Here is a 27,702-nt window from a genome sequence, read left to right on the forward strand (position 1 = left end):
CTCCTAAGAATCCCATACCAAAAGCTATTTCCATAGCTAGAAACTTCTGGTTTTTGACAGGTTTATTTTCTAGAGGCACACATAATATACAAATTAAACAACTGTACAGATCATAAAATTTTATTTAGAGGTAAAAAATAAAGTGAGTATTCAAGTCACATTTAAGATGCAAATACTGTCCTCTCAGGACTACATAACTTCAATCTGCAAAATGATTTTGTTTATATTTCCCTCAATAAGCAAAGTATAGAGGAATAAGAAACAAATTTTGCATTTTATAGCCTCTAAACAAATGCACCTCGTCTAAACACTGTAAATGTAAATGTACCACACACTGCAACTTCAATTATAACTCTGTTAAACAACAGAGCTCTGAAATAGTTGCACTAATTGTCAAAATATGCCATGCCTAGAACACCACGTAACGCTACCAGCACAGATACCATCTCCTTCAGCTTCACTCACCCTGTCAGTCTTGATATATTCAAACCACATTCTACAACAGCACTTTTCCAAGCTGAAGATTATGCCTTTCTTTTACTCTCAATAAACCCACTGGCTAAGAAGTAAAAATGATGATAAAAATAATATACAAAGACATTATATTAACTAATTAGATGTCCAATCAATTTTTAGTAAGAAGTATGGCAGATTTATTTTTTATGTTGTTGCTAAATATCAGAACAAATGGAATTTCTAAAACTCTCTGTGTTTCTATTAATTAATGCTCTACATAAATGAAAAGATTTAAGGAAGCTGTCCTGGTTTGTACATTAACTTGAGTTCCAGCACTTCTGCCCCATCTGATCTAAAATGATTGATTTAGTCTTAACAGTAACCATTAACTATTAGGAAAGCATTACTTCAACAATGTAGATACACACAGGTGTCAACTGCACAGCGACAGAGTGTGCCCTGTATAAATAATAGGCTCTGAGCTAGATTCGTCAAAGAGAGCAGAAAGATGTCTTGAAAGAGAGAGAGGGAAAATGAATTCAATGAATCATGTAAGTGGCAACCTGCATCTTGAGGAACAGTTCTACATACTGTGATTATGAATGTGTTACATGCAGGGTTTCATCAGAAATTGCTGAAGAGCAAGATGTTCAGGAGCAGCACAGTACATTGGTGAGCACAGCACGTGGGCAACTCTGATTCAGGGCCCAGGAACTCCTCCAAACCAGACTGCAATGGCCCCAGCAGGACTGAGAGCAACACACCACTGGGAGAAAGAAGGAAACGTGGGACTTTGGATGTGCTTTAGGGTAACAGTGTTGCCACAACTTGCTGATCACAGACCAGGTCTGCCACAGCCAGTCCCCTAGCCAGGCCAGGCCACAGTGAGAAAGTGATTTGGAAACTCAGGAGCCACTGAGAAAGAACTGCAGTGCTATCCCAACACTGATGGGGGCTGACTGTATCACACAAATAGCAAACAGCATCGAGTGAATCCCCACTACCGCTTCAGAGCTGATCTTTTATAGGCAACCCACACACTGAGTCATAATTACATATGTCATTCACTGAATAATTCCAAATTAATGAATGTGTTCATGAGCATTTAAAGTGCTTTCACAGATCATTCACGCACAGAAAGAGCTTCAGAAGAACCACAAGAATCATGGGGAAACAGGCTTTCACTGTGAGTGCTTTTTACAGTTTAAATTCACATTGATGTTTTGCCAAGCTGAGAAGGAAATTTTCTCAGCCAGCTTTAGATTATAACTGAGCTCAGGTTATCAGGGGGCCTAAATGAAGGGCATGCCATCAAAGTGAATAGAAGGACATAAGTTCATCACTTGGCTCGCAAGTGAGGCCCTTTATTCAGAGCCACAGCTCCAGGGGAAAAGGCTTTACAACAGCTTCCCTCTGCAAAGCCCTGCTGAAGCAGCAGCAAATGCCTGCCTCAGGAAACCACTTTCCATTTTGTTCTCATGTTTTCTGCAGCTGAAAATGAGCTGGGATAAGCAGACTACCAATTAAGTCTGAACAGTTTGAGTGGAACAGGTTTTGGTAATGCAGCCATCTTAGATTCTTTATGAGGGTAGAAAGTTTTGTTCTTGAGGCAAACCTCAACTTTTGTCACTTCCAGACACTGTACCAGTTGTGTGTCCAGGAGGCTATGTCTCATCCTTCTACCATGACCAAATGAGTCTGAAGAGCCCACAGGATTGTGTCAACACTGCTAGACAGGTAATGCATAGAACTCACCTTAGAAAAGGAAGCAACTTCTCAGAGACAATAGAACATCTAATTATGCTAATAGAAAATAAAAATCAGTTGAAGTATATTAGGATTATGAAAACTGAAAAATCCACAGTTTTTTTGAAAGAGTTTTCTACAAGAAGGAAATCATGACTGTTCACATCCCTTCCCCACTAATCTCTTTCTCTTCCCGACTGCTAAGGAACAATAAATGTACATGCAATTTCACTGATCATCAAACACCAGTTAGTTTTTCTTACAAGGATCACAAGACAGGAAACTGGATCACCTATAATCTGAATGTAACTTCTCCAAACTCAACACAGAACATTCCCACATGATAAATTTTAAGGCTCTGTCCAGTTTCTTGTTGCTGATCTAGTCTGCACATTACACTTGAGAAGCTGACAGATCATAGAGATTTTTCCACAGGCAATACAGTTGCTGCTGGGACCACAACTACAGCAGCTTTAATTTTAAACCACACATCCTTCTCTTTAATTTAAGCATCTCCTTTAGTGCAAAATAACAGAATTAAACAATACAGCTGGTCTAGGTTTATTGAACTTCAGCACGACATGTAGCCAGTCTGACTAGTTGATTTGACATTGATATGAACTAAAAAACATGTTGATTTATTGTATCTGAGTCTAAAGGTGACTGTTTATTGTCACTGCCATGTAGATGCCAAAGACTACAAGGGGGAGAATATATTAACTTGCAAACAATATAACAGTAGAAAAAAGTACTCCTCAAAAAAACATAGCAGACTATTTATGATATATCTGGGATCTTTGCTGAACCTGCAGCTGACTAAAACGTCTACATTTAACAAAATACAATTAAAAATAAAATATTGTGTCATCGTGCATTCAATTTTAGCCCTTACAACCAATTTAGCCAATAGTTCTGAACGAATCACAATGTCCTTCTTCACTTCATACTTAAGAATAAAATGCCATACGTTTCACAAGATCTGCAAGCTGATCCACACTAATCCAGTTGTCTACAAAGGACTGACACACAACTCCTAATGCAAATTGAAGTACACTGCTAGAAGTGGCCTAACTTTACATTTCAAGGAGATCCATGAGCACTGCAGTACAAATTAGGGACAGGAAATGTAAATAGCAAAAGAAACTTCATTTATCACCACTTCCAAAAATAATCACATAAGAAAAGTGCCAGAAGACAGAGAGCATTTTCACTTTCTTTCCTCATTTTTTTTAAGCTGCTGACCTAGACCAAACCAGAAGATGACATTCAAATCCTCCAGGGAAAAAAATAAAAATAAAAATAAAAAAAGTAAGAAGAAAGCAGTAAGAGGTTATCTGGTGCCATTATTCAAACACTCCAGCATTTATCAGATGAAGCATACTTCCACCAAGCTGGAATTTGTCCCCAAGTAAGTCAAAGCAGAGGCAGCAGCAAACCAGGGCAACCTGGCAGTGCAGGTGTGGTGGCTGGTGCCTTCCTCCTGCCATATGACACAGAGCAGGTACACAGCCAGGAATGCTGGCAAGCTGAGGGAAGATGGTCACATCCAGAAACCTGCTCTTGAGATGGAAGTGAAATGTTTCTCTAGTTTGAAAAAACTTTAATATTAGAGAGCAGTTTGGATATATTCAAAAATAACCACTGACTTGCAGGTTAAAGCATCAGATCCTTTCAGAATGGTAAGTTTCATCAGAGAGATAGGTATTATTCAGAAAAAAAATTTAAAAAAAAAAATTATAGAATTCATATGGATATCTGAATTTTGACTGAGAAATACTGCAAGCTTAGAAGGATTCTGAGCTATTTAATTTGATGACCAAATAAATAAATAAAGTTGTCTCTCCATGGTTGTTTAGTTGATTTCTGAGATTGTTCTACCACACAGCTCTAGTTCTCAGCATACTCACACACGGAGTAACAGACTTCCCCTCATCGATGCCATTATTCGCATTGTCCCTCAGCCTGAGCACTATGTACACAGAGTGCTATCCATCAGTGACCTTTCAATGACACAGAAATAACTGAGAGGAAACAAGCAATCTTTTCAAGTGAAACTTCCTTTGCAAGCTGTGATTTTTATATGAAAAAATATAAATTTTTTGGAAGCCAGGGAGAAGGCAGAACAGCACCTATTACATGGATGTCATGACGACTACTCTCCAATCATCCAGTAAACACATTCTCAAGAACACATCACCTTTTCCTCCTTCATTTTACTGATCTTAAAAGAAACAAACGTAAGAGCGAGTGCATATTCAGTCACAGAAAAGTTATATGATGCTATCCTGCAAAATCAACTGTAGTGAATATTTAAGCCAGGAGATCACCTGGACATGATAGTTGTTGCTGTGTGATTGATACAGCAGCCATTCTGTCAAAGAACCAAGATATGGTACGTCTCTCAGCCCAGATGTAATCACATCTTACAAATCTACCACATCATTTGGCAATTTTGATGCTTTTCATGACTTCAAATGTCTTGAAAATATAGCTTTAGTACATCTTTACACCTGCGTAGATTTACAGGTCTGTATACTAAACATCCTTTTCAAATCACTTCATACAGATAATCTATTGGTGATAGTGAGGGGATGGTTAATATCTCTCAATCTTTGCCAATGGTCAGACATGTATGTATAAGTGACCAAATGGTCCACATCCCTTGCTCTTTAATGAATGCTTGGCATGTCTAGAGTAAAGAGAAAGAAAAAGGTATCTGAAAACTGCATCATGATGGCAAAATCTTACCAGAAGATGCAATGTCAAAAACAATAAAATCAGGAAAGTAATATTTCAAAGACTATGTCCAATTATATCATGGATCCCTGGATTAAATGACAATTTCCGTGCAATCCCTGAGTTTAAATCCTGCCTTCTACTTGGATTAAATCAGGACTATGTGCAAATTTTCCTATATACAAACAAACAAAGGAAAGACAAAAGTTGACCAGCATCTAAACATTTTTTAAAGTAAGAAAGTCTGTGCATATACATGCCTGTTCCTCCATACTTCCTAGCACGTGTAAAGCAAGTCCCTTCCAAGTCTCCTTCTGCCTTACATTTGATTAATTTAACTGTAAGTGCTAAATGAGAAATCTCAGAGTCTCTCAGCTCATTAGAGTAACATGCACCAAAAGAGTTAAGTAGGTAACTGATTTTATCATCATTTTGTACCTTCAAGCTTATTTTAATGAGAACAGATCCACTTTCTTAGTAAATTCATAAATAACTTCCCCCATAATTAATTGTCTCTCCATGAAATTTTAAGACGGATTTGAATTTGCCAGAAACAGGCTGATTTCCTTTGTAATTAACTAATGTATCAGAAGGGATCATTTATAATGTCTGTGGTCAACATCAGTCAGCACTGTTACAGGGTGGTACAGTAGGGCATGACTAATGAACACATGATGAAATCAAAACTGACAGACAGAAGTCATAAATCTTTAATTTGCATCCTGAATTTTGCATTTGAAATGGGGATTTTGCCTCAAAATGATGCAGTTCACAGATTAACTACTTGAGTGAAGTCAATGTCAAATTTGAAACATGCCAACAGACATTTCTGTCCTCAAAGTGGCTGGAGAACTTGGCACTGGCTCTCATAGGCTCTTTGGCTATCTGTGTGAGCAGAAACATGCAGGCACCAGGAGCCATTCCACCTCCATCAGCAGATTCTCTAAAATGTCATGCTTCTCATGAATGCCCCTGAAAATGGGAGTATCGATTACATTATATACTACAGTGATGGGTGCTCTATAAATATCTAAGATCAATAGCATTCTCATCCTGCTTACCCTGGACAACAACAGCCTGCAACTCCACTCCAAATATTGACTCTTCTCCTGTCTTAGCTGCTCTGCCTGACCCAATTTGTTCCACCCCAGTAACCCTCTTACTCCTATAGCTTCCTTATAACCACTCTTGAAGGTTGCTCAAGCATCTGTCACTAACTCTTTTATTGCAAGTCCTAGCAACTCTTTTCAAAATCTTCAGATCCCTCTACAAATGTTTATGAACAGATTGCATCATCTCTCAGAAAATTAACGCTATTGTTCATTCAACTCCACTACATCTGTGGCCAGTGCTCTAGAGGAAATCAGCCTGAAAGACCACATCTGTCTTTATGGTGTTACATCAGAAGGACTGAATCGTGGTGTGGGTGGGACGATGGCACAATCACAGAGCTATGCCTACGTTATAGGTGCAGGCAGACATAATGGCAGGAAAAAAGGGGGACAAGTACACTCTCATCTTGACATCAGATCCAATCATTTTTATAGCCCTGATTATGCACTGGAGATATGCACTCCTAACTAAGCTCTATTACACTGTGTTTGTTTCTAACACTACATGAGAAGACCAATACAAATGCCATAGAAAAAAAAAAAAATCTCACATCAATTCTTTATTTAGTTTTTCTACTAATACTTCTTACCCTTTACCCAATCTGTCCATGCATTCCTGATTGTTCAGAATTATGGTAGAACACAACCTTATTATCACAGTCAATATTACTATTAATAGCAGATCTGAGTAATATCTTTCTGGCATAAAAGTTGCTTTTAGGACCACACGGTGCTAGACCTAGCCTACAAGCAGCTATAGAGTCTGGGCAGAGATGCTTGGAGTTTAAGCACCATATGGAATGAGCAAAAAAATCAACCAGGAAGCACACAGAGGGGCCAGGAACACTGCCAGGATTAAGGCATTCCCTCAAATTTGAGCCATGCAGCAAATGAAGGAGAAAGGCTTTGGATTAGGGTCTTTTATGCTATAATGCAAGTGCTCATTTTAACTCTGCTTGTTTTACAAGTAAAATTTTGGATATGAGCAGCTAACTTCTATATGAAAAGCAATCATTCAAAGATGGTGAAAAGGAAGGTGATTTCCACACATGGGTAGCAAGGCTCTCCCAACATGAGGATTAAATAAGGTTTGTGACATGAGAATTCCACTGTGTAAATACCAAGAAACTACTCTCCATATCAAGCAAAATTTATTCCTAATAATAGCAGCTTGTTTACATGGCAACATGCCGTATTTGCAAAGCTCTTTTACAAATATCTTCAATGGTTCCAAGCTGCAAGCAATCTAATAGAAATGTATTCTACAATCTACATGCTAAATCATCCTTCTGAAGGTCATGTTTTTCCACCTCATTGTGTTTGAGTCAGCTTTGGTAGATGGCCATATTTCCTGAGACACAGTGCCACAGAGAGTGAAATAGGGGGAACATTTTGGCCTATGTACAAAATATTTTTGCTTTCAGGGGCTTTAATTCTTTTAAAGCTGCTTTGAGTCTTGCATAAGGCAAGTAATAATAAGGCATGTAAAAAGCACTGAATAAAGCCCAGCAACTAGAAATATCTGCCCTATTACTCTTCAATAGAGGACCTTTTTTACCTACTGTTTTCACTAATTTGAAGACTAGTTCCCCAGTACTGAACACAGCAACACTTTTGAGAGGAAAGATGCATCTCAGCACTTCTTTTTATTATTATTATTTTATTGTTATTAGCCATCTCCTGCTGAGGGACAAAGAGGAGGAATTTCAACTTCTGTACTTAGTACTCATTTCAGAGAATAGTACCAAAAACATTCTGCACTTCAAAGATACGTCAACTCAAGTTTAAGATACATGATTTTCACTTAAGTGTCAGTATTTCTCATTTTAGATCTTTATAATCTATTTAGCCTCATCTCCAAAAGTATACGATGCTCAGATTACACTGAGTCCTACTCAAACCCTAGGAGGTAATGTTTACTTAAAGAACCATAACTAATACACATTGTTGCCTGTGGGATTACTAAGTCTAACACAACCTGATGGTTGTCTCTGCACTCATTTAATGTGAGAATTAACAACCCATTAACTCTACACTGAAGAGAACTGAGAAATTCACCCACACAAGGAAATTGGGGGGACTCAATGCTCAGATAGGTTTTAATCCTGGGAGAATCTACCACAGCATCAAGCAGATGACTTCCAGAGAGCAACCAATTGCTTCTCACAAGAAGATGAACCGCAGAGCCCAGCTGCTTCTGGCCTGTATTACAGGAGACAAGAACAACTACAATGAAGTAAGGTTGCTAGAGAAGACTACTACAGAAACAACAGGAAATGCAGTTTCCAGAGATTTATCACACTACCAAAGGTATGAAGATATATTTACATATCTGTCCATCTTGCAGTTGCGATTATGGTATCAGTGCAACACAGATATACCCTAGTCAGCTCAGGCAGGAAAGCACTAAGCCATTCATGGATTTCACTGCCAGCATCCCTGACAGGTTTTATGTGGTTCACACCAAAGGATGGTTTTTCCTGCTCTGGAAAACCACAACACCACAGTGAAGTTTACCTTAGTTATGCTTACAGATACCCTGGCATGCATGCCCCTGTGATGTAAGAAAACTGTTTGGTTTCATGATACAACTCCCAAGAGTCTGTCAAACTTCTTAATTCAGCCATAGCTTAGCACAAAACCATGCAGGACTCAACACAGTGCCCTTAAAGCTGACCACAAACGGTTGGAACCTACTGGCCATTGCAAATGTGACATTAGATTCAGTGAACAGCAGGGTTTCAGGTAACCTTCAAACTTACTGATTTACATGTAATCAGTCAATAATTCTGATGCTTTTTCTGCCATTCCAAAGATCATTATCCATTTGCCATATGATTCATTTTGCTTCTTAATTCAACAGTCTATTTTTAAAACCAACAAAAAAAGCCCTGCAATCACAAGCACCACAGGTGAACTACATTTTGAGTAGCCTACAACCTGTTACTGCTATTAAATTTGCAACTTTTTCATTTCAAGAACTGTCATAAGCATTTAAGAGAAAAATGCCCCTTAAAAGTCATAAACAAATAATGAGATTTTGCATTTATCTCAAAAGTAATTTTGAGATTGTATTGCTAAGCTCTTTAATTGTAATTGATTATGTTCAATTTGCCACACATATTTAATCCAAGCATTCAGGTTGGCTGCTGCAGTCTGACTGACCTTGACTACACGAGATGCAACACTTGTTGCTGAAATTGAACAAAATTGGTTCCCTCTTCTGAATGTTTTGAAAGATTAAGTGTGAAATTACAGCTTGAATATCAACCACAGCAATACCAAGGTCATGCAAGTTAAACCTGAATGCTCAGGATGTAATCAGGAAGCAGATGCACTAAAGACTTTCACTGTGTTTTCTTTAATCCACGAAGCACTTTTTCAAAGAAATGGAAAACAGCACAGTGAAAGCAACAGCAGCTTCTCGAAGCCTTTCAGGAAACCCACTAACCACAAACTGCCAAATACCCACGCCTTGGATTTAAAAGCAGTTAAAAGAAAGTTGACAGCTATTGTGCCCAGCTTTAATTACTAAAGAAGATAAAATATATATACACATCACTTAGCAACAGCCTAAGCAATATCAGTAAGAAGAGCCAAGACCTGCACTTCTGAGGCAAGCCCAGAAAGCTTTTATACAGATGTAAGGAAGTTACGGTAGTGCACAGGAAAAGCTAGGCAAATAAAAGATTAACACAGAGGGACATACAACCTCCACTGCAATGTAGAAATAAGCAAGGAGTCAGTAAATTAACTAGTTGCAGCAGACAAGCAATGTGATTGGGACAGCACAGAACTGAGCACAGACGGCAGCACTCTGCTTTCTGTGACACGAAAGCCAGAAAGACTCAGCATGAGCCATGGATGGACAACACAGAGAAGAAGGAAGTGCTGGCACTGCAACACCACTGCCATAGATTTGGTTCTGCTGCACATCAAGAACACCCTAGTGCAACTGACCCCACTGGTCTATTTCCCTTGAATGTTGAGTAAATCAAGGTTAGGAGTGCCTGCAGACCCCTTGAGCAATGCTGCTGTGTACACCCCACATTCAGATCTGTCACAGAATTCTCTCTAGAGCTCACTCCGTGACAGCGGGAACAAACACGGAGAGAGAAGGAACAAAATACCTCCCCTCTCTAACAGCACAGCCCGGCCACGTGCGCTCCGAGAGAGGGGAAGGGAAGGGAGATTGCGAATGGGTCTAGGAGGGAAAAAATGAAAAAAAGAACGATCTGAGAACGAACGGCAGTTTAATGAACCCAATAACACTGAACAACAATAAGAGAGTTTCAACAAGGAGAAAAACAAGTCCAAATCTCACCGATGGGCTGCGGGAAGTGGGAAGTTCCAACCACGCTGTCTCCTGCAGGGAACCGGGTTAAACCTTGACACCTTCCTGACCTTCCCTCCAGTGCTGCCCCCTCCCCCCATGCCCATTTAAGTCCACGGAAAAGAAGAAAAAGAAGAAAAAACTTGTCTGCTTGACTTCCATTATCTCACATGATGTTCTGATGTGGAATAGCCACACCAACCAAATTACAAAACTGTAACACGATCCCACTTTAAAAATACCCAGAAGAGTTTAAAATCTCAAATAGAGGCACTTCTCCTGGGTGCCCTCTTTCTCACACACCTGTGAAAAAACTCCCAGCTGCTAAACTCAAAATGCTACATTTGCAGCAATTCAACAGAGCACAATGCAGAGATTAGTTTGATCACAGGTGAAGCTTCTGCATTGTGTAGCTAAGTACAATCAATGCTAAATAGTATAACCAATTTCTACACATCTCTGCACTCAAGTTTTATAGTCAATATATTTAATGTAGATCAAGGATTTCCTAGTATTTTTTTTATCCTTGTTTCTGACAGTCCTATCTTTCTCCTATCAAAGCTACAGTGCAAAGCTCTGCAGCTGCTAAATCTGGTGCTAAAGAACATATAGGCAGAAACCTCATTGCTCTGAAATTGAAAACATTTGATAAGAAATAGTAATCCTTACAAGCACAACAAATTGAGTGTAGCTTTCAAATTCTACAAGATTCTACAGTTATATCAGCAAATTCTCATTATGTTTAGTTTTTACTATAGATCTTCTTGCACAGTGCAGTTCTGACAGCTAGCTGACATCACTGCATTTTTGTAAAACATAATTTCTCAGGTTCGGCCTCAGGTCCTTAAAATCCTCCAGCTGAAGCAATCTTCCCTATTCTGAAAGTATATAATTTAGGATATGCCTTCAAAAATCAGAGACCACCAGTATCTGCAGGTGACAAAACATAACTGCCTGGTCTTGCACATTGCTCAGCTGATAGCCCCACACAAAGGGCAGAGATTGCCAGCTGCTGGACACTGACACTGCAATTAGGAGCCCCAGTAAACTCACTACCCTTCACATGTCCTTGCAGCATCAATGGCAATTAGCAATAAACTCTGGAATTCCTGGGCCCTCATTTATATCACTACAACTTAATTAACTTGACTGAGCACCAGTGGAAGAATTACAGACAAAATTCAACATGGATAAAGTTCAGCTGTATTTTCAATGCCAGTTCAGCCTGTTCAAACAGAGCCAGCAATGGCACCAGGAGGCAACAAGTACAATAAGAGAAAAAACATTTCTGGTGAGTTTACTCTATAAACCGAATGAATTCCCTTTAGAGGAAGAGAACTAAATGAGTTACAGGAAGCCAAGTTTCACTGGCAGTATTTACCTGATCAACATGCTATTTCAACTCAACCCTGTGAAATCCCAGTAGAAATGGGTTTATGTGGAACACTTCCAGAACATAAACAGTGCCTACTACAAGTAGTTACTAAGTAGAAAATGCGCCCAGCTTTTCCTTAGTATCTATTGGAAAGGTTCAGCATGAAAACTGTTTACAAAGTAAACCAGTTCTTTATAATACAAGTTAAGGGTGTTTATATACATATGCATATATTTAAACACAGCAATCAGGCACTGTAACAGGCTGCCCAGGGTAGGAATCACAGTCTCGAGCTGCCGTAAGTCAAGAAACATTAAGACATCACTCTCAGACATAGGGTTTGAAATGTACATGGTTGTACAGTTGATAGGTAAACAGAGGTTAAACCAGATGTTTCATACAAAAGATTATCATGATAGAAGGATAAAGGGAAAATGCTCACCAGTGTTGAAGGTTCACAGTAAACTCCACACAGGAACAATCTCCAGAGAAAGAAAGCCTGCCTCAGTGGTAGTCAGTCCTTACATGAGATCTGGGAGAGGTGGAGCCAAGGTCCACCCCTTCTGGTAGCACAGCTGAATTACCTTCACCTGTGCTCCCACAGCTGACTCATTGCTTGTTTCAGGTGGTTAATCAGAGGTTCAGGCTGAGATTAACAGTTTTCCTTACAGTAGAGCTATGTGGGGCCAGAAGTTGAAATCCATAATCCATGCAGATCTCTTCCAGCTCAGGATATTCTGTGACTTTTATAGCACTGATCAGAATTGACTAGTTTATATAATGCAACATCTTTTGTCTGTGATGAAATCTGAAAAAGTAAACAAAATAATGAAAAAAAACTAGTAATTCATGTTAGTAATTAGTAATTCCATGTGTGCATATGCACACGTGCTTGGTCTTGCATCATAATTTGCCTTCTTACTAACACCAACAGCAATATACAAAATAAGGAGATTTCTTCCTATTTTTAAAAGCTCCTGGCACTGCTTTCTTCATTAACATGTTTCTGAGCTAGAGCTGATGAATGACTGGTAATTTCATTCTTGATCTCTTAATTTGACGTGAGAAATGGTCAATTTCTGAAAAGACACTTGGACTCCAATTTATGTGAAGTAGTTTCTGTTTACTGATCGGTGTTTTTTATTTCATATCATTTATACTCTAATTTGATTTCCTTCCCCTTTTGAATAGGGCTTATGAATTCATCACAAGGACCATGGGCAGTTGTGAAAACCCTCTTAAGACAAGACATAGGTTAATAACCATTATGGATGCATGAAAATGTATCAGCTAATTTTCTACCTACATCATGCTTGCAGGGAATTCAGACCTTATCAAATTTACCTCAGACCTTATCAAATTTATCTCATACCTATGAAACATTAGGGGAAATGGGAGCAAAGAGCTGGAAAGCTAAACATGAAAAAAAGCATTCACGAAAAAATAATTAACATGCACAGTGATCTTCCTGCTTCTGGCTTCAGTAGGTTTTTGCAAGATTAAGTTCAGGACTTCATCTATAATTATCAAAACTGTTAATGGATAATTATTCAAGTAAGTTAACTACCTCTATTGGCTATCATTTTATCATTTTTTCCCTTACTTTGGTAAATAGCAAACCATTTTTATCTCCCTCCTGCAGCCTCCAGAACATGACAGGCTTTTAAGAAGTGCCATCTCCTTACTACTATGTCGTTTTCTGATATTTAACAAAAGACCAATACATGCTATATGTTCTCTAGGCTCATCCTTTTATTATCTTTAAGAAAAGGATCTCTACTAATAAGCTTATGCTGACAGACTACGTACTGGACAATTCTTAAATTCTCACTTTTAACTCTGACAAAGCACTAATTCCTGAAAGAGAATAATAATAACAAATCTTTCCACAATTGTTCTATCAGAAATAGAAGTAGAAATAGCAAAGCCACTTCTGCTACAACTGGCTTCTCTGTTCATTCCACATCACTACCATGTGTTAAATAAGTGAACTTCCATTAAGCAGACTTACTATGAGCGTAACAGCTGAAATCAATGAGATTAATTCCCAATTTCTATCAGGTAGTGGCCAGAGGGAAATCAGTGTCATAGCTCAGAACAAGAGCATAAATGTGATTTCTAAAACATAGACATTGATGATCTGCCTTGGGGGTAAAAATTAGGTGAATAAATCCACAGTGATTCCACTTCAAATTCCCATGTGACTTTAGCAGTACCACACACAAAACATGTGCATAGAAATTAATCAGAAGACAGGTGCTATAAATTAAGCTCCCTAACAGATTTTATTAGACAAACTAGTGAAGGATTTTCCCTGCGTTCTTCAATAAAGCTGTAATTAGGGGTATATATCCCAAAAGACTTTCAATGACGTGCCAAATACTCCTATAGCACACAAGTAAGTTGTTCAAAACAGGACAATTTCTTTTTTTTTTTTTTCCAGCAAAATCTTTGGCTAACTCCAAAAACTTTTTTCCATCCTATATATTTTAGATTGCTTGTGTTGTTAGAGATGACTAAAGACAACTACAGTGTAAGAAATCAACAAGATTAGTGAAGCCTTCATCCTGTTTTGTGGTCATTTAATGGAAAGAGCTGCTGCAATTCTTCTCTTTTACAGATTCTTGCATTTATAGATGTGCATGGCAGGTTCTTCATATAAAAGGAATGCTCTTTTATGAAAGAATTAATTAGCTCCTAGAAGGCCAGTTGGTGCATCCTAGTGAAAGAGGCTCACCAAAACAAACCATTTTACTCACTCAGTTACATGTATGAGGGCTGCTCCAAAAGCAAGGCCTTCTCTTTTATTCTGTTGGCCCACAACATCAGAGGTAGATGTTGGCTGTACAGCAGTAGACGTTGAACCTTCACATTTCCCCTATTACATTTCATGCCATCTGATGGATGTCAGCCAGTGACAAAATGGCAGTGTGACAAAATGGCACCTGACAAGGAAATGTGTGTGAAGCAAAGATGTTGAACCGAGTATCTCCATGCAGAAATAACTGCACCCATTGACATTCACTGACACTTCCTGGATGACCATTGACTTAATGGAGACCAAAGAGTGGATGTGAGCATAGCGAGGCAGTGGGTGTTGCGTTTCAGCAGCACTGACAGTGACATAAAAGACAAGCCACATTCTAGACTAACTTGCAGTTTCACAAGTGCGTTATAAAGTCTCAGCAAAAATGCATACCTCATGGTTGTGACTACATTGCAAAGACTCTTTTGTAGATGAGAACTTGCTCTCTCAAATTGTATTATTATGCTGTTTGCAACTGTTGTAGTTTCTACAGAAATAAATAGGAGGCATTACTTTTGGAGCAATCTACATAGATCAAAGACATATGCTGGCTAACTTCATATCATTCATATCATTAAGATATTAAGGGGGAAGAAGATAAAATCAGGCCTGCTAGAGATGAGCAGATGTTGAGGTTGGGGGTTGTCTTGGACTTTACTTTTAAATTCATCAAAAGCATTGAATGCTTTGGGGCTTTGTTCAAAACAAGGTTGCATTTCCACTGTTTTGATGAATTATTGGCGAGATGAAGAACTTAAGTAGCCATCAGCAGAGACCTTTAATGCAAGTATCCAAGCTTAAAACAGAAATCCAATGCTATCTGATGTCATTAGTCAAGAATATGAGTACACACTACAGTGCTTGGATGAATATATTTTCTTCTATTCTGACTCAAAGCTTCAGTAGTAAAGCATAAACAAAAGAAAAGCAGATTTTTTTTTCTCCTGCCAGCACTGCATTGGACAGTAACACACTACAGGAATTATTTCCTTGATATTTGGCACTGTAACAAGAACATACACAGATTAATTTACCAGTACCTACAATAAGAAAATGTGTCAACTATTTCTACACCTCAGAAACAATATTCTATGGTGAAATAAAAGGTTCAGGGGATTTAAGCTATTTTTTTAATATATAAAAAAAGCTGTAAGAACTGCATCGCTCAAAATGGTACAGATTAGCATTGTATTGGCATTCAGTGCATTTATTGTTAATGGCATTACAGAATGACATTAAAGTAACCAGGCATGGTGGACCAAACTCACTCTGGAGACTGGAAAAAATGGTAATTGGGAGTATAGATTGTCAGGAATACATGATCTCAGTGTGAGAAGCTAACTGTATGCTCCATCACACTGACCTTTAGAAAAGGAAAGATTGGGAAGGCATTTGGGAATAGCCTTGGGTCGCTACTTAAATCCTCTAAAAACATTCTCGTTAAGCCACAACACCTTCAATAAATTCATAGTGGGACTCTCTAGTTTATGGTACTACTTTTTCATTTATTTTGTCTTCGTTTCCCCTGTTATCGTTTAGATGTTACTCATCTAAGTAACGATAAAGCTCTCTGCTGAGCCACGCGCAGGCAGTGACAGCAGCAGCAGCAGCAGCCAGGAGAACACATAGTGTTTCACACCTGCCTGCATTTCCACACAAAAACTTCCAGTGACAGTGAGGAGGTAACATTGCTGTCATGTGAGCGAGCACGTGGCTCCACAGAAGTCCTCTGAGCAAGGGAATAAGGAATGCTGGAGAAAAGAATTTCCTACACACACCCCCTAGCTCTATTCAAGAGGTGTTACATTCATAGTGAACTCCATAGACAAGTATTCTGAAGGAAAACCTATCATCAAAGATCTGGGCAAACATCACACAGGTTTCAGTTACTGGGACTGCACCCAACAGGGTTATAAAGGGGTATAAAGCTCTGCGCATTAAGCACACACTTTTGTGCTTCACATAGCCCAGAACATTACCTCTCAATTTGTTTTTCCCCTCTCATTTTTCCCCTCACTGCACACTTTGGGATAAGGCAGCAGAACATCTGAGAGCAGCAGCCTGCACATTGAAGAACAGCCATCTTACATCAGGCCATTCTTTCTTGGAGACTAAGGGCCCCACAAAAGCATATATGCAAAGAGATTCTGCTGCTTTGTTGTGTTTTGGGTGTTTGTTTTTTTTTTTTCTCTCTAGTTTTCTGTTGAAATTTTTCCTTCTTATGGCTTTCAGTAGCATAACCTTGAAGAGTCTCTTCATCTTTAAGCTGATTAAAAATATTTTTCACACCCAGTAAGCAAAATGCGACTTCATGCTATGTGTACTTAATGGAAGAAATATGCTTTACATGCTTCATTAAGTTATTTGTGAAATTGCATTAGTGCCATTCCATTAGTATACCTCTCTCAGCTACATCTGTGGCCCGTTTTTGACAGGCAAATTACCAGTTTCATAAGTCTATTTTGAGTTAGTAATGATCTTCTAATATGTTGAAAAATATCCATCTTAAAACAGGAATTGGAAAAGAAAATAATAATGTATTTTTCAATACAATGGCAGTGAAATTACTTGCTGTGGGGCAAGATAATTATCAGATTTCTAAGGGTTTCTAAGAAACTAAGGGTTATTTGGGATATTTCGTTATAACCTTATGCTATACAGGAACATTAATCTTGAAATAAGATGTCACAGTAAAGATAATACTGTTTAGAAGTGAAAGGAAAGCATTTACTTCATTAAAATCTTTTAAGATATCGGGAAGGATATTAAAATGATAAAAATGGAGAAAGGTTGACTATGCCTAAATTGTGAGAAAATGTTAATACCCTTTTATTCTGCTTAGTAAGAACTACTTTAAAAGAAGTGAAACATTACTGATCTCAATGTGGGCACTAATAAAAAGCTGAAATTTAACACAAGATTTTTCTTTTTTTCTTTTTTTCTTTTTATTTTTTTTTTTTTTTTTTTTTCATTTTCAAGCCACTTTCAATCAGAGATCAGCTTTTAAATCATACCAAGATGAGGGCATGAAGCATTATTCTCCACCTACCTTCTAAGATTAATGATAATGTACTCCCTGTGTTCAATTAGTTCTTCACAACTTAGGATCAAGGTCTCATTATCTTTAGCATCATAAATATAAACAAAAGAAGTTATAGACTCTGGCCAGGAGAAATTACAGTCAATGGCTCTAAAATAGTACTCATCTACACCACACTCACCTGCTGTGCCAATGCAGAATTAACTGTGCGCAATATGTATTTCCAAACTGTGATTAAATGTACTGCATGGGGCAACAACCTGCCAGAGTGAACAGGGAAAAGAAGAGGTGAACAGCAAATTAATTTAAATTACTTTTTGATAGCTCTTTATCATCTGAAGGGATAGTTTCAGATGAAGAAATAAATGGCTATATTCATTGTTTATCTGCCTGAGCTACTGACTCTTCCTGTCCTTTCTTTGAGCTGGCCACTGACTTTCAAGATCAAAAGGCCTTGTATCAAGTTTAATTCAGTTACAATTTAGGTGTGTTAAGATACCATGCAGATAGTAGCTGTTTCACTAACAAAGGTTACCTGAAGGGAAAAAGAAACGCTGAAATTATCACTGAAATCGGTAAAGCTCATGATTGTATACTGATCCTGTAAGAAAAAGAAGTATACACACTTCATAATTTCTTGAGAGTTTTCTGATGTCAAAGTAATAGAAATTGAGGGCAAAGCCAGAGGTGAAATATCAATTACTGAAATAACACCAAGGATTTCAGCATCACCAGAAGGGCATCTGCCTCCAAGTATTCTGACTTTACTCTAAAACGAAAGACTTTTAGCAAGATTCTGTCAATGACAAAAATATAGCAACTTGGATGGCTTTTTTAGAGCACTAAGTAGCAAAGCAGGGCAATTAGCATCTCCGAGATTAAAATTGAACAGTATACAGTTCAGGCTTGTTTCACAGTTTCTCTGAACACTTCAGTGCTGCCTTTAAATGGCTAAAAGTACATAAAGTTGAGAAGTCCTTCTAAGTTCCTCATCTCACAACACTGACTTCATTTCTTACATCTTTTTCTTCATCATAAAAGAGTACAAGACGTCTCATATTGATGAAAGAATATAAATAGCCTTGTTAAGCTGAGCATATAGTACATCCGTACTTAAAAACATCTTATTCATTTTATCTCAAAATATGACAGCTGGGCCAACTCCATTTGGTATCACGGAGTTTCCAAACCCTGAAGCAAATAAGGCTGATCTAAACCAGAAAGCTGTGGTTTTTCATTATTTTCCTTTAAGATATGTGCTACTTATATGTGTAACAAAAGTGAAACAGATTTTTTGCACTTGTCCTGTCACAAAAAAAATCCTTTCTAGACCTTACAGTAACCTTACATATGTGGTACTTCAGCTTTTGCTTGCTTCACCGCATCCCAGGTACAAGGGAAGCCCTGCTAATTAAAGTCAGGAGTTCTGAAGGACTGCCATTCTCTGGCTTTTCACCTTAAACATTTTGTAAGCTTTCAATATCTTGGGTGGATTATCACTTACTTTTACTCATAAAATTAAAGGCTGGCATCTGAAATTGCTATCTAAAACATTACAAGCATGAACCATGCCCAAAGATTCACACAGCTTGAGCAGCTTTAAAGAACTGCCATTAAAATGAAGGGCATTGTCACTGTGAATTTTGTCACGTAACACCATATGTCATTTTCATTAGTATATTTGCTTCTGCCATTTACAAGAACAACTGTAAATTGCACTCTTCCTACCCTGGCAGATTTCAGAGAATATTGACACAGGAGCGCGTCCAGCCCCAATTACAGCTCACAAAAGTCAAAGCTACAAGACTCATAAACACCTAGGACAAATGAACCACAGGGAAAGAAAAGCACAGTTCAAGAAAGCCTGGAAATAAGGACTATTAATAGCTGCGGACCCATGGGACTAGGAGAGCAGCACATACGGGTAGACAACAGTGCCCTATATTCACGGAAAGGTTACAGGGAGCACCAGCTGGCCATGAATCACACACACAAACAGGACTGCTCCACAAATAAGCTGTCTTAACTTCCTTGTGATAAAAATGTTGTTTTTGCTCTTCCTCTATTGAACCTAAAAGTGCTACATGTTGTCTCAAAGAGAAATACAGGCACACAGAAGCACAAGCACAGCCTGACTGCTTTCATATAAAATGTAAAAAATTCATTATATAAACAAGACATTGACTTACAGACAGCAGGTAACATTTCATTCATGTCTTAAACTCTGCACACATGGAAACCTCGAGAAAACAGATCATTTTTTATATTGAATAAGCTCAGGATCCAGTAAGCATTTCTTTTTCTGTATGCAACTAAGACCATACCTGTCCATATGGCATTTTTACTACACAAAGGCTCACTAATGCTGCTGTGTCTTTATTCCATGCTTTAAAGGACAAATGCACAGGTTAACCAGGCATTACTCTGATCGCTTCATGCTCAGGTCGTGAACAGACAAAAAGACACATGAAGATGGATTGTGCTGTGCCTCAGCTAAGCAAGGTGGTTGGTTTTCAAGTGTGGTTGTTTGGTTTTACCCCTCAAAGACTAAAGCATACGGTTGTCAACAGAGGGTGAATTATTGAAACTGCTGCTAGTGTAAAGTATATTTTAATGTTTCAGGTCCAGTCATACGCTAGACTGTGTGTATTTATAGAAGCACTTCTAGGGATCAGAGATTTGGATTTTGGCATATGTGATCAAAGTAATTCTATAAAGAGGTGCCAAGGCCAGAATTTGTTGACCTTTATTTGTGAAAGCTGTTGGTTCAATAAAGGTCAAGATGTGTGACAAAATTCAAGCCTGTCTGAGCCAATTAATGACAAGTAACCAGACCATTAAAAATCTCATTTATGCTGAGCAGTCAAGTGGGTTATATGAGGGCAGTCTGTACCTTAGGCGTCAGTTATAGGCTCACAACAGAAAAATAAAGGACACAAGGAGGCAGAATGAGAGAAAGTTTAGCCTTAAGAGGAATAAGAAAATCTTTCTGGGTCCAACAGCAGAGATAGGTACATGTGAAGAATAAAAGCAATTTTAATGATGCAGTAGTGTTCATTTAATTGTAAATATTGGTATTTCTAAAGAGAAATGTATGAAAATATTGAATATTAAGAATTCATGGATATATTGCCTATAAAAATATTAATGAAGTTCGTGGGAATATACTCTTCAATATGACTACATACAGATTATCAAATATCAGTGATACTCAGCAATAAAGTAATAAAGAAATAGTTTGGAAGTGCCAAACTGCTCAGGGATCTTTTCTGAAACTCCGGGGAACTGAAGAAATAAAGTATGGCACTGATCATGAGGGGAAAAAAGCAAAATGAGAACCTGGAATATGACATTAGTGCCTAGTAAATCTCATTTAAGTCCCTAAAAAATCTTGGGCTTGTTTGTTTGTTGTTGTTTGTTTGCATTTAAGGTCTATGGAAACCAAACATGCAGCAGATTTCTTCAGACACCTTGGATTTTATGATAACTACTAAAAGATTTCACTGTTTTAGATTTCAGTTTCTCCTGATAGTAGCAGTAATCCCTAGTTTGTGAAAATGTAAGAAATCCTGCTTTGTTAGCTAAGGTGTGTTGCCAGCAAAAAGAATATGTCCAAATATAAAAGCCAGCTTGTACATATTTCCTTTTAAAGAGCGATACATAAACTATGGCTTTTATTTCAGCTTACATATAACTCTTTGTTAAAGCCAACACTAAATACTCCAAAGTATAGGTTGTATTTCTAGTCAAATTGCGTTCCCAATAGGAACAATAAAAAATTACATCCACCACCATCTCTGAGCTAAAACCCTACACTGGGTCTAACTGCACAGAAGAAATGCATGGTGTCACACTGGCAGATAGCAGCAAACAGCGCTGCCTAAGGAACAACACTTACCAGCTTTGATTCCTGCACTGCCACATGGACACTGGCTTAAGATTCAGTAGAAGAGAGCTTCTGCCAGAGGCTGGAGAGGAAGGGGAGATGAGGCATACCCCAATGCTGTGAGGGACAGGTCAGCTTGGGAGCCAGATATCCAAGGGAATGAGCACAAAGGACAGTGCAGTGGGGCAGTGTAGATTAAACAGCAGATAACGCCTCAGGTTGGCTGTGTAGGACAGCCACCCTTTCCTGCCAGAACACCCACCTCAGAGGCAGGAAAATGGCACCCGTCCTCTTGCCCTCTGAGGGGCATAAAATATAAGGGCATTTGCAGCGTCTTTGCTCAAAGTTGTTTAAATTATCTGACAGTGCCCTTTCTTCCACAGGCTCATCATAATTCCCCTGACGGCGTTTTGCCAGTTTAGTAAATTTCAATTTGCAGTATGCTGTTTTTGAAACAGTCTGACAGACACCTTCGCAGATTACACGTCAGGATCAGCAGCTTTCAATTTTTATGAAGCAGAGAAGTTTTACTTTCTTAATTGAACACTGCAAATCACACACAGCATGCCTCTGCCACTAGACGAGGCAAGGTAATGAAGCTGTCCCCAGACCCAAAATGGCTGCCACCGCCAGGCACAGTCCTCCTGCGTGGTCCTATACTATGCGTCTGTTTGGCTTCTACTTCTCACATGCAAACTTAGGCATGTATCAGTCTCTAACAATTTAAATATACAGTTTAATTGTATTTTATTTATGCTTAAATATACAATTTAAGCATACACTACCCACTGCATCACAACAGGGGTGAGACACAGCAGCCATAAAACCAGCTTTAGTAAGCATGGATAAAAATTGTGCATTTAACATATTTCTGTATTTTGCCTAATTAGTAATTTAACCTTCATAACTTATCATTCTGACTAATGAAGTGAGGAAGATATTAACATTTCCCCACTTTCCTATAGGTGAATCAGTGGGATTTAATTTCCCAGCAAAATGTTAACTTCCAGGATGTATAAAACAACACTGAATTCTGCACTCCATCTGTGACAGCAAAGCACGTTATAAGAAAAATCTGCTCATCCAAAATGAAGGAATTTGAAGCAAGATCATGAAATACTTAGTTCCCTCACAAACATTGCTTTTGTGAATGCTGCTGGAAATGTGATGTACCTAAACAGAACATCTTCTCATAGCCTGCTGCTAGACTGCAGCCTGCCCCTAAATAAGACCAAGCAAAGGGGTACATATAAATGTATATATATATATATATATAATGTTTTTAATAGCATGTGTCAGAAATTGCGCTTTGAAACTAGAAGAACGTGCAAATTATAAGATGGAAACAGCAGAAAGATAGTCCCCTCAAAAAAACCTTGATTTCTACTTTCTCGCATTTTGCTTCCTTTGAATACTACAGGCAAAGAAGCCAAAAAAACCTTTAATTGTATTTCTGTAATGCAATTAAAAACACAACTCCTTCCTCCTTTTTGCAGGTATTTGATGGTACAATTGCCTTTCACACTGCATGGAGCTGAAGCACTAGCTTTCCTAATAGAGATAAAGCTTGAGCATCTCAAAGAGAAAGGTAATAACTACTTCTTTCCAACTCTAATTCTTAAGCTCATCTATCTTCAGCATAACTGAGGAACAAACAAGCTGCAGGTAAACTGGCAGGTTTTCAATTTATGGCAGGTTCCATATACTTTACCTTAGCCTGCATTTTATTTTGCTGACAGTATATTTTAACAGTGCAGTTTAATTATGCTCAGCAGGTCTTAACTTCTGTGAAACTTTGATTTTTGATCACCAAATATATTAAATCTAAACATAGCTACCTTTACAATTTGCAATGCTTAATTTAATAGCCTATGTTGCATTATGTTTATACTGAAAAGCAATGTCAGAATGATTTTTAAATGGTCACAGTTGTTCTTGTAATGAGAACTAGCACAAATTAACTCTGCAGTCTCCATAGTCTGGAAATTGGTGCATAGTTTATGAACTCCCTGTAAATCTGTGTCAGTCTGCAAGTTCTATTTTGATACAGATCATCACAGTTCATTCCTCCTCCTGAACTACAGTCCAAAAGTGTGACAGGTGATGGTCATCAGCACAGGGAGGACCATTATGTAACTTTCTTGTTTAAAGGACACACACTTGGATGCTTCTCATCATACACAAATCTGTTTGCTGGTGGGTTTTTGTTTGATTGTTTCTCTCTAATTTGTGTTCTGTGTAGGTGGCAACTATAAACCAAAAACCACCAGGTCAAGCAACCAGTGGGAAAGAAGGACATATAGAAGATGTCGTAGGAGTAAAGAAATACAGCCTTGTGAATCAATAAGTCCCTTGGTAGAAAGCCAGGCTGACCTCCAGCAAAAGGAGCCAGACAAGGTTCCAGCTGACTGAAGAAACTTCACAGAGAGGAAAAAGGCCATTCTTGATCTTTCTTATGAAAGGTACTTAGGAGCATTGTGGAGGTCACTGTGACTCAGTGCCTCGCGCTGCCTCAAGCACTATCCCTCTCAACAGCCCCCAGAGCAAGAAACAATTTGCTGCAGAATCTCTTTTTGACTAGTTTTGCTTTAAGGCAGGCAAGAGATTATTCCTAGAGCATGGGTTTGACCAGACGGTCAAGTACAGGATAGTATTCTGCTAGAGGCACAGCCTGAGCTCTTTTAGCAACTCTCTGAGAGACTGAATACAGCCTTCCAAAAGGAGCAGGAAAGGTCAGAGCCTCCTCTTCCTTCCCCAGGAGCAAAAAAGCCAGAGCATTTATCCAGGAGATGGTGAATCAGGTCCAGTTTCATCTTCTCCTGATGCCAACTCAGTTACACATTCCTTCCATGCCTATATTACAACAGAGCAAAATGTAGGCACCTATTATGGCCTTAATTCAAGACAGCTCTTTCCACTTAATCTCACCATAAGCACAGATTCAAATCCTAGTTATGGTAATGCTTCAGTCATACCCATATCCTAGGCATGAAAGGACTTTACTGCATCTTAGAGCACTGCTGTCTTCAAGAGCAGTTTGGTTTTGGACTGTGTACACACTCAGGAGTACCTGTTTATTATCTCCACAATAATCCATCTGTGAATTGTTCACACTTTCTGAAACTTAGAGGGACATTTTTTTACCTGCTGTGGTTTAGATGCAATACAGTTTGGTGGCAATCTATAAGTTAGCTCACAGAAGGTGATTTGCTCACATTTTGCTATGCAACCTACTCTAGAAGACTTGCTTTAGCGAGGGGTGGGGGTGAGGTTGTTTTAGATGATCTCCAAAGGTCCCTTCTAACCCTTATGATTCTGGGATTTTCTCTAATAGAAATCAGCCAACCTTTCCACATGTTGCCTGCCTTTTTCTATACGTGGAAACTGAAAAACACCACATCTGCTTTGCTCTGAGTATAATTGCTACAAATTGAAAATAACAGCATTTCCTTTCTACATTGTTTCAGCCTCAATAGCTGCACAGACACCCAAGATTGAAATCAAGAGTTGTAGATGAGAAATTTAGATATAATTGAGTGTGAAGCATCTCATTTCAGATGAATTGTTTGTCTTTAATATGTACAAGTGTACGGGTAAAAGATGTTTTGAATTGCAAAATCCAATCAATGAAAGTGTAAAAGAAATTAGTTACATTTTGCAAAACACGGAAAAAAATGCTTTTCAATTGAAGTAAAAAGAACATTTCTTTTCTCATGAAATAGGAGTCATTTTAGTAACTATTCTATGGTATAGAAATCACATTCAGCCTAAAAGTACAGGCATTAAAGAAGCTGCTCGTTCTTACCTATGCTGAATAGCTAATTAGAGCAGCCATTTATCATTCAAAAAGTCTTAGACAAGTTAAAAGAGAAGAAAACAAAAGAGATGACAAATACATTTGGTAGCTGGACAACTGAATAAGCTCTGTCCTTGGCTGAATTTAGTGAGTCTCAAACTTTCGATCAACAGAAATGAAATGAAAACACCCTTTAGGGGAAATTCTGCATTGTAGGAAAGGTGGTGCAAGCAACCTCTTGGGAAACAGCCTCTGTCCCAAGCCATAGTCATATGATTGAGTTTTACATCTACTATGTTAGAACTAGCATGAATCTGTGGTAAACTGAAGAAATTAAACTCTTTCACTTAGGGCTCGTTTCTTCTTGGATAACTATTCTTTTAAACAAATAGCTCTGTGACTCGTAGTTTGTAAAGGTGGGATTTTACAGAACTGCCTTAATCTGGATATTCCTTTCCAATATTTTATTAAAGACCCATAGAGTTACTAATCCTAGAGTATCATAACAAACACAGAAGAAAACATTTATTATCTTGAACCATAGTTTCCTCCACCTCACTTTCTGTGTTATTCTGTGTAAGAAATATCATCCAGAGTATCTTTTGGGACAGCTTGTTGTGCAAGTTTCTACAGGTCTGATATGTAGTGAAATCACAGTCAGCTCATAAATACCCATCTTTGAGGTGCCCTAAACCCCCATCTCTCTGTACAGCTCTCTGTGTAGATGAAAGGGAAACAGGAGGGAAGTGGCTAATATGTGAAGCACTGGGGGGGAGGGGGGGGGGGATCAGAGTTCAGGAGCAAGTAAATAAAATGGAAATGAGTCAAAGAGCTAAGAAAGGAAAGAAAAAGAAAAGTTCTGGTAGGTCAACAAAGGCAGCAACCCATTTCATTTCAGATGCAAGCCAAGATCAGGCTGTCCTATTCCTCATTTCTAAGAAACTGTTCTGGTGTGTGTAGACACCAATGGAGAGCACTGATCAAATCTTTAGAATGTGCACTGTGTTAAATCGTACTCTCTAATGGCATCCATTGTAAAAATACATGCATCTAAGCATGTAATTCTACATCCAACTATGTCTTAACAGGAAAAGGTAGTAACAAGGATTTTGATAACTCAAATCAGTAATACACACAACTGGAACTTGTTAAAGCTACAAAACCCACTGCATTGGAACTGGAGACAAGATAAGAAGTTACATGTTTCTCTAATGCCATACAAAATGATAGACTTAAATCAGCCATTTGTATGGTATCATAATATTGTGCTAGGAACTGTACATAATATTGTACTAAGAACTTTGAAGTCCTTTCTATAGAAAAAGATTGATTTATCTGGTGTTCAAGTATCAAATCAATATAGCAGCAAGTATAAAGCTAACAATACATTTTGTAAATCTACTGCATGATAACGGTTTTTGAAACATGTTTACCATATTTGGCTCTGATGTGAGAATCAGACCACAACAGTTGGTTTTGTGAATACAAAATCTTACATGGTCTACCAGGTTTTATGTAGCATTGCTCAAAACTGACCTGATAACTTGTTAGACTCATCTTTAGGGGAAAATCTTCATATACCTTCTGCCCACAATTTGACACCATTTAGCAGTTTCTGTTTATTGAAGCTGAATTAATTCACACAGTAGGTAACTTACAGCACTTGTTACTCGAACAGAATATGTGTTTGCATGACTACTGTTGAGGTCAGTGAAGGGACACTAGCAGTGACTATAAAATATTAGTCTGCACAGAAAGGTTTCTAGTTCAGCTGCTTTAGCCCCTTGAGCGTAAGAACCTGAATCGCTTGGAAATAAAAATGAGAACCTGAAATATAAGAATCAAGGTAAGGCACTCTCAGATTTTCAGAAATGATGACACAGTTGCTTCTGATAAAGTATAGAATTATTTTAGGCTAGATTATTCACTATAGATGTCATATTAATTTTTGGATGCATGATTACCCATGGCTAACATGTGTTAGTCATCTTTTGTTCAAGTGCATGTTTCTAAACTATGAAATTCTCATCACCTGCAAGTGGTTTTTACTTGCTTTTTACTTCTCCATTTAGCATAGATTCTAAAGCTGCTCCTTCCTGATAAATAAAGTGGTGATCCACTAAGCATTTCATCCTGTTTTTCAGTGTGTTTCTGACAGCACTGGACAGACTCCACATGTCCATTTCATGGCTGTTCAGCGCAAATCTGAATGACAATCATTATTATGTTAGTGAATTATAAATTCAAGATCTATCTGAGCATGAGAAAATCCCTCCTTGTTGATACATTTATTCCTATCCTCTCCTTTAATATAAGCCTGAATCGCAGTATCCATGGAAAGAATATCCTTCATCAAGTATACAATAACTTTTTGTAACAATAGGATGTGGCAGGATACAATAGCATCCCCTTAGAG

The 27,702-nt window shown here is 38.2% G+C and overlaps 2 long non-coding RNA genes across 3 annotated transcripts in view; one reads left to right on the forward strand and one right to left on the reverse strand.

The window, feature by feature from the left end:
• Positions 1-27,702, reverse strand: part of LOC107312900 — a 315,686-nt gene that overhangs the window by 213,093 nt on the left and 74,891 nt on the right. The window contains exons 2-3 of one of the 2 annotated variants that reach the window (XR_004307167.1): positions 17,786-17,864; positions 12,201-12,566 (exon numbers count right to left, since the gene is read on the reverse strand). This is a non-coding gene — a long non-coding RNA (uncharacterized LOC107312900). The remainder of the gene's footprint in view (positions 1-12,200; positions 12,567-17,785; positions 17,865-27,702) is intronic. The other variant, XR_004307166.1, reaches the window with a different exon arrangement.
• LOC107312892 lies at positions 1,580-27,687 on the forward strand. Its single transcript, XR_001554682.2, has 3 exons — positions 1,580-1,642; positions 22,987-23,078; positions 23,733-27,687. It is a non-coding gene; the product is annotated as an uncharacterized LOC107312892 (long non-coding RNA).

Source organism: Coturnix japonica, chromosome 4, assembly GCF_001577835.2.
Source record: "Coturnix japonica isolate 7356 chromosome 4, Coturnix japonica 2.1, whole genome shotgun sequence".
NCBI lineage: Eukaryota > Metazoa > Chordata > Aves > Galliformes > Phasianidae > Coturnix > Coturnix japonica.